Source organism: Hippoglossus hippoglossus, chromosome 8, assembly GCF_009819705.1.
Source record: "Hippoglossus hippoglossus isolate fHipHip1 chromosome 8, fHipHip1.pri, whole genome shotgun sequence".
In the NCBI taxonomy this organism is placed as follows: Eukaryota; Metazoa; Chordata; class Actinopteri; order Pleuronectiformes; family Pleuronectidae; genus Hippoglossus; species Hippoglossus hippoglossus.
In genome coordinates, this window is record NC_047158.1 from 19,278,678 (window position 1) to 19,291,999 (window position 13,322).

A 13,322-nucleotide genomic window follows, 5' to 3' on the forward strand; every position below is an offset into this window, starting at 1 on the left:
AAATAGGAAATCAAAGGTAAACGTGGGGGGGGGGGGGGGTTTGTCAGGAGAATCTGTTGCACTTTTCACCTGTGGTCCGCTCCTCACCTCCTGAGTGTGTGTTTTAACAACAGGAGTGAATCTCAGCTGGTCTCTGCACACACACATCTAAAAGCTGCTTGTTATTAACAGGGGGAGAAACCTCAGAGAGAGTCACATGTGAGGGATCCCTCTCCCAGGACGGACACAAGTGCATCTAATGGCTTCCTCCTTGGGTCGTGCTGCATCCCTAAACAAAATTTCATGGCAATTGGTTGAGTCGTTTTTGCATAATTCTGCTAACGAACAAACTACTAACGTGAAAAGAAGCTTGTACTTCGCCAACAGAATGACTAAAATCACACAGTTGACCAAGACTTTGGCGTTGGAACGTTTGTGTGATCGTGTGTTCTCCGTGAGCGGTGTGGCCGCCCCGCAGGCTGCACGTCACTATTCTTCGGCATTACAAGACAGAGAGCCTGGAGGCCGGGCTGCTGCCAAAACACACACACACACTGCAGGCACTCACACACACACTACACACACACACACACACACACACTGCAGGCACTCTTACAGAGCAGCTACTGCATATGTGCACATTCAAATAGGCAGGATTCAGGCCACTTTCACATCTTCACACATGCAAATGAAAAAAACGACACACATACTGCACACACACATTTACCCACCCACACACACACACACACACACACACACACACACACACACTAGAAGAGTCAAATCACTCACAAATGTAACAGATGCAGATATACTAGAAATCAAATGGCACGTGCATTAACATTTCTCTGTTTGATGGATTCATGCGATGGAAAAAAGAAAAAGAGCATCACAGTGAAATAACTGATGCTCTTACTCATTTTTATTATGCAAACTTTCCAACACTGTAATTTGTCCATGTTATTGAATGTTGTTTGTTGAAGATGCCGTTTGTTAGAGAACGTTAACGAGCTTAAGTGTCTTTAAAGTGCGATGCAGCCACTGTGTGTGTGTGTGTGTGTGTGTGTGTGTGTGTGTGTGTGTGTGTGTGCGTCTGCTGAAAGTACTGCAGTCCTCGTCATGCCCGACCGGCTCACAGCAGTGTGATGTAAGGGCCAATTTTTTCCCTTCAGCTGCTGTAAAGTGATGGGGTTCAGTGTGGCCAGGTTTTGCTTTAGGGGAAGACTCTAAATCAAACGGGACAGACGCTGATGGTGCCACAGAGTGTTTGTGTAAACTGTGACTGCCACACAAAAATGGTTGAGCCCTCGGTAAATGGGGGTCAGAAAGAGTCACGAGAAAAGTTTTCGGTGCAGCGATCGTGAATCCACAATCACGTGCTCTTTTCCGTCTCGTCGCCCGGTGCAGCTCGAGTGAGGCGCTGACAGAGTTTAACCTCCCGTCCACGAGGAGAGTGGCAGGCTGGAGTGTTCCTGTTGATTTTAATGAGGGTTGATGGACTCACGTTCTGTCTGCAGGAGCCACAGGACAAGAAAGAAAGACGTCTTCGTCTGCGCCACAGATCTGCATCACAGCAGGTTTTTTGTGTTTGACATGAACAGCGACAACTTTCTTTGTCCTGCTCGGAGACGCTGCAGACAGATGCTTGTTCCTGCACATTAAGTCTTTCTACTCAATTATAGCTGCTGTCAGATATTCTCTGAATGTTTCCTGAACATTTCTTTTTTACGAGTGTTACCCACACTAGGGAGAAAGATTTTGCTGCTTCTTTTTTCAATCTGCAACTCGTTTCTTTAATTAAGTGCAATGTGAAATTACTGAAGGTCTCAATCAAAAGCTTCCTCAAAGGTTTGCATGGTGATAAGTCGATTTATCTTTGTATTTTTGGCGTGAGATGCTGCAAAACACTGAAAACACTGCAGTCAATGGGTGAAATAAACCTATAAATCAAAACCTACACTGTGTAGCCTGCAGCGAGTGTAACTACAACTTAACAAATCACACATAGGCCAAGGTGACAGGTGGAAATAAGATAAATTAACTACTGGCGACAGGAGACAGCGAATCCAGAGCCCATAGTTGGAGAATTCAATCTGTGGGCATGGTTTTTGATTGACAGTTTGGCCGTAGGTTTTATTTATCAGTTATTTTTTTGTTACATGCAACTCTCATAGCAAGAAGGAGATTTCCTAAAGATGAAGCAAGGTAAAGTATCTGCCCAGTTCACCACATCTGGCAAACTTTTAAAAAATTAATTCCAGCTTTATTACACGTCTTAAAATTCAAATACACCTGCGACCTTATACCTCCTACATCCTACAGATAACAATCAAAGCCTATCTGATCTATATTTTTGATCTGATCATTGACTCGTCGCCGTGTGAGAGGGTCACACACATGCAGTCGATCTCGCTGAGGATCAACTTCCCAATTAGTTCGGTGCAGCTTCTGAGGATAAGTGACATTATTGGTTGGAGCAAAATCATGAATCTTTGAAACGCAGCTCAAGTGCCCCCCCTCCTTTATCTGCATCCTTCCTTTTGTCTTTCTATCTGCTCGTGTATCTCTACATATTCTCTCCCTCTCGGCGTGTCTCTGTTTCCACCTCTCTTTGTCCCCCCTCGTCTTTTTGTCTGCAGAGCAGCTTTACGCCACCTCATTGTCGCCTGGCTTTTCTTTTGGCGGGACACGTTCGCTCCCCGTCTCCTATCCTCCCCCGGCCCTACAGCATTATGGACTTCCCAAATAAAGAAAGGAAAAACTCAATTTGTATTCCAGACCATGTCTGTGATTTGCGAGGAGGGAGGGAGGGAGCGAGAGGGGAGAAAAAGAAGCAGAGAGGAGAGGAGGGGTTGTTAAAGTCACAGTTTGAAGTCTGGTTAAATTCATTAGACGTAAAGGCGGTCGTTTGGGGACATTTGCCAACAGTGTCGGCAGATTTCCTCTTAAGGACGAGAGTTTGACCTTGAGTCAAAAGGGCGAAACACTTCTCATGTGGAGATCTTCACTTCTGCTGCTACTTGTAATTATGCATTCATCTCGTAGCGTGTTATTCATCCGTCTAATTTTGTGCCTCATTACACGAGTGGTTTGTATATTGACACACGATACGTCTGCACTGCGCTTGCTGGTGGTTGTTTAGTACGGTCTAAATATAGTCGCTCAGTGTATCCCCACAGTTGGTTAATGATGCGTTTAGCAGAGTCTGAGACATCGCAACTCGAGTCCTCATCGATACACCCGCGGGAGGCGCTGGTGGCGTGCTGTGTGTGTTTGTGTGTGTGCGCACGTGACTCCGTCTCTGTGTGAGTGAGCAATGAGCACACGCGTGAGTGTGTGCGCTCGGATGCCAGTTTGTGCCAGTATGTGTTCCCTGCCCTGTATCCATAACCCCGGCAGTGATGCCTGGTCAACGGCGGCGGCAACAGCTGATACCCTCTTGTCACTGACAGCGGTTCCCGCAGTGCTGCGAGACAGAGCGAGATGGGAGGATAGCGTCCCACTGACCTTGCAGCAGTGGGAGCTCACACTTGACTGCTCGCACACACTTCGAGAGGGGGCATGCACCACACACACCCGCTCCCCCTCTGTCGCCGATGCCCGGTCCACACTCAAGTGCTCGGGACTGCCCTCGGGCCTGTTTGTCGAGGCCAGGATGGAAAATGGGCTGGAGGCAGGGCGGGGGGGGGGGTGTGTGCTTGAGGACGGAATATGCACATTCACATCGAGGAAAGAAATGTGCAGTCACTCATGAAGCCACAAAGAGAGAGAGAGAGAACTGAGTTACAGCTGCAGAAAGAGAACAGAGAAGTGCTGCACACGTCTATATGAGGGCACTTCCAGAAGATCCAGGTGCAGAGACAGATAGGTGTTAAAGATCCAATCTAATCCAATGAGCATAGATCTTCTGTTCAAGTGAAGTACAGTGTGTCACACTGCTACAGCTTCCTGTTGCCTCCTCGGAATAACAAACAAATTGTACAGAGACATTTTCTCACACGAATTCCAGAAAATGTCCGGACAATGGAGTCCAGACTTTGGAGGTAACGTGTTCATTCCACTGCAGAAATCCCGTGTTTATGTTTTACAGCACATCCACACGGGCGTCGGTTAAAATGTCTCCAATCTGGTTGTCTCTCCAAGTGGACGTCTCCGTCTATGGCTCCTCTATTTAATCCTGAAATGTCTTTATTCTGGATTTTGGTTTTTCAGTTTCGCGTTCGTCCTCATTCGCTCGCTGTGAATCCTCCGGACAAATATCCTGCTGTATTCTCACATGAGCTCATTCGGACATTATCTATTTTGTAGTTTTAACAACGAAGCTGGTAGGAAAAACTCCTGAGATTGGCCGGAGCTTCTGACTTGGACATTTTCATTCTCACGTACAGCAATGTTGACTAAGTAGTATTTATTTTACTTATTTTATTTGTCGTGCATCTCGGCACACACCCCTCAAATAACAGCCAGGGAGGAAAAAACAATGCAAAGTATTTTCACTTCACAGAAACAGTCTGCATTTCGATCTGTGAGGCTGAGACAAAGTGTTTAATGCCTTCAACTCCACCGAGTGTTTGACGGGTCTGTTGTTGCAAATTCACTCTGCGACGCAAAACTCGAGTTTTAATCAGGTACCCACAGGTTTCTAAACATATCAAGCTGCCATGCAGGGAGGGCGGATTATAACTTCAGGGATGCAGCTTGGGAAAATAGCGAACAACATAGTGTGCGCTTGCGAAGACGTTCAGTTTTTTCTGCTAAACTCGCCCGAGCCGGCTTCACCTCAATTTGTGATGCTATTACAGCCGTTTGCATTGTTCCATTAACTTTGAACTATCAATTGAAATCTGTTTGTTTGCACCAATGGGCGAGACAGAGAAGGAGAGAGGAGGTCTTCGGTGTTGGGTCTGTGGATGGAAGGATCCAAATCCTCAGCCCCTCACTCTTTTGGGAAACTTTCATTAAGGAATCAAGTAGCAGAGAGCGGCCGATAATGAAGGGATGGAGGAAGGGAAGAACGGATGAGGGGAAAAGGATTAAATGAAACATAGAGCCTTGGATTGGAAATGAAGGTCATGGGAGTAAGAAAGTGATAAATGGAAGGAAGAGTTCTCCACCATCACCGTCCTGGCCTTTGTTCCTGAGGGGCGGGACGTGGCCTGGGATTTGACACTCAAGAGGGATTGATGGATATTGTTCACAACGAATGCGGCTCTGCGAGACCAAAGCTCCGCGGCTCATCTGGCCTAATCTCTGCCATTCAGATGAGCTGTCATTCACTCCGAGGGGAGGATAATACAGTTCTATCGGACCAGTGACACTTCGTTGCTCCACATTAGCTTGAGCAGTTTTAAGATAACCGTGCTTTGCATACAGGGCACCGCAGGGCTTTTCCCACTTTGTCTCTCCTGTTGCACTGGGAGCCAAGAACCACTCACTCCCTTTGAACAATCCGGATTCAGTCGAATACGTTATTAATGGGAGAAACAGTTGAATATTGGTTGGGATGGTTTGTCATTTTGATGAATAGGTGCGATCAGATGAGAAGATGGATGTAGATCACTCATGTCTGTATGGTTGGGTTCAGTCATGAAGTACAAGAGAGCGGAAAATTGGGTCTGGACATTTTTTCCGTTGCGCACATGAGGGTGTTGTCGCTCAAGTAAAGAAGAAGAAGAAGAAGAAGAAGAAGAAGAAGAAGAAGAAGAAGAAGAAGAAGAAGAGGCCTGCAGAATGCCTCATCTTTACCAACAGCCTCTGCGATCTCCATCCTGGAGCTTTCTGGGAATCTTCAATGTGGACTTCCAACTCACTCATGTTGCACGAGGGACAGGAACAGCAAGAATAAAGTTTACCATACACACCTGAAAGTGGTTTCAGTCTTCTCCTCTGAAAGCGATTCAGCATGTTTCCCAAAATATCTCTAAAAGATATATTCTCTATTCCTTTAATAGACCCCTCTCGTGCTATTTTCCATGTAATGGTGTAGAGTATTAGTGGAATACATTAAGGTGCAGATGTGTAATATTCATAGATCCTCTGCTGTCAGTGATGGGTGGACTGTCTCATTCAGGCTTTTAATGACGTATGTTATTAGACTTTATATTTCTCCTGTGATCTACAAAACCCAACGTTACATTTGTTGACCGAGTAAATTTGACCGTAAGACAATTCGCTGCTTAAGGAGCAGTGTGAATCTATTTATACCATCACTTTGTTCCCTGAAGATAGAGGCTTTAAGTGGCTTTGACAAAATGGGTCACATCATCATCATCCCTTTTTAATCTTACTAAAAAAAAAAACGCCCAAGCTCTAAAATAAGAAAAGTCTTCATCCATTTTTGCTCGTCCTCTCTCCCACCTGACCGGGGCCTCGTTAATGATCTCATTTAAGAGGTCGTGGGTTTCCTAATTGGAAATGGGCTGGCTCCTGTTGCACCGCGCTGACCTCGGTGACAGTCTAAAGTTAGCGTGGACTTATTGACCTCGGTAAAAATACTCACACTTCTGACACCGCTGTGCATAGAAACACGTCCAATCCTTCAAATAGCTCAAACAACCTTTGGACCCAAGTTCTCCCTCCGGGGGAAAGAAGACGTGATTTGCCTACAGAACATTTGCAAAAAAGCTGAGTTACTCTTTAACCATATCCGCTTGTGTGTGTGTGTGTGTGTGTGTGTGTGTGTGTGTGTGTGTGTGTGTGTGTGTGTGTGTGTGTGTGTGTGTGTGTGTGTGTGTGTGTGTGTGTGTGTGCATCTGCTGCATGAGAGAGATAATCTGCAGTGTAAAAAGAAAGAGGAAGAACACCCATAAACCAAAGGCATTTAAACTAATGCGGGTTTTGCAATTTTGGCCGTCCAAGGGCAGCATAACACCTGAGACCTTTTTGTTCATGGTGATAATGGTGATAATAACACCTTCATACGACTTCGCACACGCACACACACACACAAACACACACACACACACACACACACACACACACAATGCTACAGTGCGATCACTTATTACAATATTCGTCAAACCAGAAGATCCGATGCCCCTTGGTCATTGTTGATGCTCATAATTCCACATTAGCAGGACGCTCCACACGCATCCCAACTGTCACATACATATGCACACACGTGTCTGCAGGCATACACACACACACACACACACACACACACACACACACACACACTCACACACACACAATGTTAATAAGCCCTGCTCGGCAGCATCAGGCACGTTGCTCACTGATCAGCCTGCGTATCGGTGAGACCGTCGAGCACTCCCCAGGTGCCGGCCGCCTCACACAACATCTGTCCTTGACCTTGGCAGTGAAGACTCACCAGACACAGAGAACCTGTCTGCCGATCTGCCTTCTGTTTAGGGCCATCACGCCATCAGGGGCATGTGTTAACGTGCGTGTTGTGTGGTTGTGACTGTCTTGTGTTGTTGGGGGAGTGGAAACATGTGCATCATACCCCGTTTGTCCTCTTCTTAACGCTCTTTTATTATACCTTTTAATTAAAGCCTTCTAACAGGGGCCCTGAACGCCGGGTAATTGTGCTTTTCATGACAAAATCTGCGCAAATGCGAGTTCTCTGCGAGTTCTCTGCGAGCGTCCTCTGTCCCGTGGCCTGGAACGATGTTTTAATTATCCAGACAACCTCTCCTCAAGTGCTGGAGAAGCTGTGGAGGGACCATATGCTCAGCAATCCCAACGTATCTCACAGTCGTACGTCAGCTCGCAGGTGGTGGTGGACGTGCAGAATGAGGAGAGGAAGATTAACGCTGACGAAAGATTTAAGTTTAAAGGAAAAAGATAATGGGAGTGATGACTACCAAAGAAAAACAAGTTCCTGATGCTCCCTCACCTACGATCACGGAACCATACAAAACAACCTCACGTCCAAATTTCCTGGCGAAATTGCTTTCCCCATTCCAGTCCACTCACTGGCAGTTTTCCATCCTACTCACGCTCACAATCTCTACACAATAAACAGGAGTGAAAATAGACTGCCAGCGGAGAAAAACAGAAACAGAACAAAAGACAGGCTTCCCAACAATACACACAAACACACTGTGTATATACATATATGAATAACAACCACCGGTGCTGCTATTGTCTTTGTGTTTTGTGTTGCGGTGCGACAATACATGTACAGTTACTGTGTTTGTGTGTGTTTTATATTTATTTTAAAACTTAGGTTGTCCGTTTGGTCGCTGACAACTATTTTCTCCACTTGACACAAACGCAGCATGAATACTCAAGATTTGATACCATGTCAGTGTGGAGGAGACACAGATGAATACTCATTTGCTTCATCTCGGCTGAGAGGCCACAAGAGCCTCCTCAAACCAGAATTTAGCAGCACTCCATCTCCTGCAGTTAATCAGAGGCTTTAATAATCAGCACACATTGTCAATACACACACACACACACACACACACACACTCTCCTCGTCCACTTGTCCCAGTCCCTCTGACACTGGTCCTAAATTCCTCCTTCAAACTTTCTTACGCACAACAGCTTCAATACCGCACAGACCTGCAGAGCACAGCTCCCCCGCCTCGTCTTTATTCTCCCACCTGTCCCTCTTCCTGTCCTCCGTCTTCTGAATCACACACAGACGCGCACAACCATTATCTCTCCCATAGCCACATTGTGCGGTCTCCCCCCCCCCGCAGGGGCACCATATCACACCTGGGTATTTCACGCTCCACGGAGCTCCGCGCTCGTTAAATCACTGAAATCCTGTGAAATCAGGAGAAGTTACGCTACCATGCATCAAGCCTGACTTTTATATCTAATGGGGATTTGGTGCCAGAGTTTATGATGACGTACGATGTGCGGGTTTAACATTGTATGGGCAGAGGTCCAGAGGGGGGTGTAGATGGTTATTCTATAGGCTGCATTATATAGTGTTCTGCTTGTTATTGACCTGGAAAGAAGATGGTTCATATCCAATCTTTCAGACTGGCATTTTTCTGTAGAAAATCATTTTGTGTCCATTAATCTACTTGCGGTGTACCTCAAGGTTTGATTATGGGCCCACAGTTTTTCTCTATTTATATGCTTTCTTTGATAATACACAGATTTATTTGACATTAGTAGTTTTTAACATCTCAACACGGCTTATTTTCATTTATATCATCAATGTATGACACTTTTTCGCTGTCAAGCTTATTCTGCACATTTCTTTTCCCATTTTTCAAGACAATTTATCCTTCCAACCACCTTTATCTGTCTTGGTAACCTGAGACGGTCTCCGAAGTTACCCCCCTCCTCCGCCTCCTCCCTGTCTCACCTCCTTCTCTCTCCCTTCTTCATCACCTCCCTGTCCTTCAACGTGCCCAAACAAATGTCCCTTTCTAATTGACCACCACGGCAGAAGCAGGAGACCGTCGCGGTTTGGACAGCTGTTAATCTAGGAGGGTTGATGGAGGCGGTGAGATTGAGCCGGTGCCGGCGGTGACAATCTGGAACGGCACTGAGGATGACGCAATGAGGGAGAAATGGTTAGGAGGCAAAGGAGATGACTTGAAGTCTGGTGCACAATCACCACTCACACCCCAGACTGTGACCACATCTGTGTGTCGCCGTGACGTTATCCTGAGCCAACGGGAAACTGGACTCACAGATTTCAAATGCACCAAAACCTCATTGTGTGTCTCCGTCCATCACTCAGCGTCTCTGCATCATTGTGTGGCACGGACTGTGTGTTAGAGATAATAACGCGGAAGCAAACGCGCAACCTGCAGTTTCATTCAGGTCCTCTGAAAAGCCTGAGCATGAGCCACACACGAGCACACCGAGCACATGCACCTCTATCTGTATTTCACACACACACACACAGACACACACACACAGAGCGCACGGGGAACCAATCACCATCCCCTGTTTTCAGGTCCTGTTTGTGAATGGGATTTTTACGGGAGAGGAGGAGGAAGAGAAGGAGGAGGAGGAGGAGGAGGCAGCCGCCACAGCAGGAGAACATCAGCATCCAGTTCTCGTTTTTTTTTTTTTTTTCCTCCTCGACTTTGAATATTTCTCTCTCTCTCTCTCTGTCGGCTGTTCATTATTAATGTGATGGTTTGTTTTATCTTTTCTATTCTTCTCTTTTCTTCTTCAACTCTCTCAGACTCCTTTTTTGTCTGGTTTGATGCAGTCGAATGTGACTGCTGCATCTTTTCCATTCTTTTCTCTCACTTTACACCATCATCATCACCACCATCATCATCTTCATCACCATCATCATCTATAACAGTTTGTCCCCCTTTCACATTTTTCATCGTACTGCCACTTTTCCATTTGCTGCAGAACATCTGTCTTATTCAGCTGATGCAGGTAAGGTGAATGTCCAACACACACTTACACACACTCACACACACTCACAGACACACACTCACAGACACACACTCACAGACACTTACCTCCAGCGACAGAGTCTTCGTCCCGAGTGCTTCTGTGTCCTCACTGGTTGAAGGAAGAGCGAAGAGTCTGCGAGCTCCTGGCAGCTGAAGAGAAGAGGAGGACAGACGGGGAGAAAGAGACAGAAAGAGAGATAAAAGACAGGAGACAGTGGAGAGAGTGAGAGGTTTTGAAGAGAGAGTGAGAGAGAGGAAGAAGAGAAAGTGAACGAAAGCAGGCGGGCTGTGTGATCCAAGAGGAGGAAGAGGAGGAGGAGGAGGAGGGAGCTCTGGCTGGCTGGAGGTGAGATGAAGGGGAGAAAGAGAGAGGGAGGGAGAGATAAAGGGAGAGGGAGAGAGAGAGAGCGAGGGTGCGCTGGATTGGGATAGGAGGGGATTGTATGATGTTTGACGGGAGGAGGAGGAGGAGGAAGAGGAGGAGGGGGGACTGCAGGGAATGGAGAGAGAGGAAAGTTGGAGAGAGGGGTGAGGAAGGAAGGAGAAGGATGCAGAGACCGAGAAGAAGGAAGGGAAAGATTGGTGGAGGTGAGGAATGAGGAATAAAGGAGGATGTGACCCGAGGTGAGTGAGAAGAGAAGTAAAGGAGGCAAAGGGGAAGAGAGGAAACCCAGAAACACAGTATGTTCATGATCTGATTCGTTGGGAAAAAAGAAGAAGTGAACCCATCAGATTTCATTCCACTTTCCTCCAGTAGCCTGTTACAGCGTCGACCCCCCCAAAAAATACAAGTACAACTCATGTCAAGCTGTCACAGGCCGGCGGTCCCTGGATACAATCAATTTCAGAGCAGCGAAAATGTCCTTCCGTCCATCAAGTCACACTGTAATCCAATCCTGCGCTGGTGTGTTCCAGCTCAGATACTGCAATTAACTTCGGAGCAATAACTTACCGGAGGTGGCGGACGGACGTCTGCGGGAGAGAGGAGGAGAGGGAGAGTGGCAAGAGGCAAAGAGGAGAGAGGAGCTGAATGATTTCTGTGAGATGCTGGAGACGAAAGGAAACAGGGTGTAGTTCTCTGCACAGCAACACAGACGCAGGTCGAGCGTTTGAGATGGGCAATTGTTGCTCGGGCGTGTCTCGTCTCTCTGGTGCATCTCTCGTCTGCAAACACCATATGAAAACACACGATATGAAGAAACACAGTACAAAGCATCTCTGCAAGCTTTAAGACACGTGGCACGGAAGTGAAAGTGACGCTCAAAGACATTTTATAGATTGGAGAAATACCTCGTTGGCCCAGGTTCAAAGTTCTTGGAAAGTCCCTCAAAAGGTCTCAGGGTTGGTTTTAAAGGTCCCATGACTGTCTGCTTGAATTCCAGACCTGAAGTAACCTATTTTGTTGATGTGCTCTGTACATGTGGTTTATTTTGGTAGTTTTTCTTCACTCGTGTTGAGGGTTAAGAACAAAGGATGTCGCACCTTGTTCAGCCCCACGAGACAAATTGAGATTTGTGAATATGGAGCTACGCAAATAAAACGTGATTGATCGATTTCACCTTAAATCAAATGAATCATTTATATATCAAGAATAATTTATCAATGCATCATGAACTCAGACACGCTTAAGAAAAGATGGAGTGATGGAGACAGGACGCGTGAAGAAGTGAAGAGGGAGGTTGACCTGTGGCTGGAGTCACTCAGGGATGAAAGGATGGCGAAGAGAAGAGCGAAGAAAGACAAGACCGAATGGAGGATGAGGGTATTGTGGAAATCCGCTAATCTTTTAGGAGCCATTCGGGAAAGTGTGTGGTCACATGTACAGTGAAAAACACTTAACGTTGATGTGCGGTTGTGAAGAGGCCTCCACCTCTTCCACACACCCGCACTGCAAGAGACTCACAATGATGGTTGTCATCGTTTTGCTTTTCTCTGTGGTCCTTTGTCGTCTCTTTGTCGTCTTTTTGATGTTGTTTTGTTTCTCTTAGTCGTCGTTTTGTATATTATTCTGCTCATTTTGTCTTTCCCTGCAGAGTTCTGTGTCTCTTTGTTGTTGCTTTGTGTTTGAAAGTATTTGTCGTCCCTTTGGAGCCTTTTCTCTGTGGCGCACAAAAGCTCATACAAGAACGTAAACACGCTCCGTATCCAAAACTGCAACACATAAAACTACACACCCACACACACACACGAATACACAGCAAAGATATGGGACTAGAGCTGTGATGCCAGAAGGGCTCCCAGATGTGATGTGGAATAATGTTCTGGATTTGAATAAGCAGCAACATTACAGATGTAATTTCCACCCATTAAACTTAACGTACCTAACTTTAACCCTTTATCTGTGTGTAAATGTGCTAAGAGGTACAAGATGGAATCCGAGGATCCAGATGTGTAGGTTTATCTCAGCAGCCCCGTTGTCGTGGGAAAATATTCTTCATTTTACCTCCAGCTAAGTGTTTGTTCTACGATTCCTTAGGAAAGATAACATTTTATTTGTTGTTCAATGTTTGTCTGAAGGTTAAAATGAAAACATATATAATATAATAAATACATTTACAATAGTGCTACTGTGGGTTGAGATTAAGATCTCCACATTTCAATAAAAAGAAGTAAGTAAATGACAATTAACAGATTATATATATATTATAATTAACAGTTATATTCTCTCGTTTTGTTTTTGTAGTGATTGTGTGTCTTTGTGCACATCTTGTATCCCTTCTTGTCTCTCTTTGTGGTTGTTTGCATGTTTTTGTCATTAGACTTCCTCTGTGTGATGATGTTTTTCTTTGCAGTTGTGGGTTTTCGGCTTTGTGCTTTTCTCTGTAGTCTCATCTTGTGTCTCTGTGTGGTCATTTAGTGGTTATTTAAGAGTTTGCAGTTGTTTTGTTTGTCCTCTTGTGCATCATCGCTGAATTTTCAAACAAGAACTCAGTCAGTTAAACTAATTAAACTTGTTGAAATGTGGGGAGTTTCTTGTGTATTTTCTTTGTGCAT

The 13,322-nt window shown here is 45.7% G+C and overlaps 1 protein-coding gene across 1 annotated transcript in view; it reads right to left on the bottom strand.

Annotated features, from left to right (window-relative positions):
- Nucleotides 1-10,692, bottom strand: part of pvalb6 (parvalbumin 6) — a 32,285-nt gene extending 21,593 nt beyond the window's left edge. The window contains exon 1 of the mRNA XM_034593918.1: nt 10,395-10,692. The gene's annotated coding sequence lies outside the window, so the exon portion shown is untranslated. The remainder of the gene's footprint in view (nt 1-10,394) is intronic.
- Nucleotides 10,693-13,322: the final 2,630 nt, after the last annotated feature.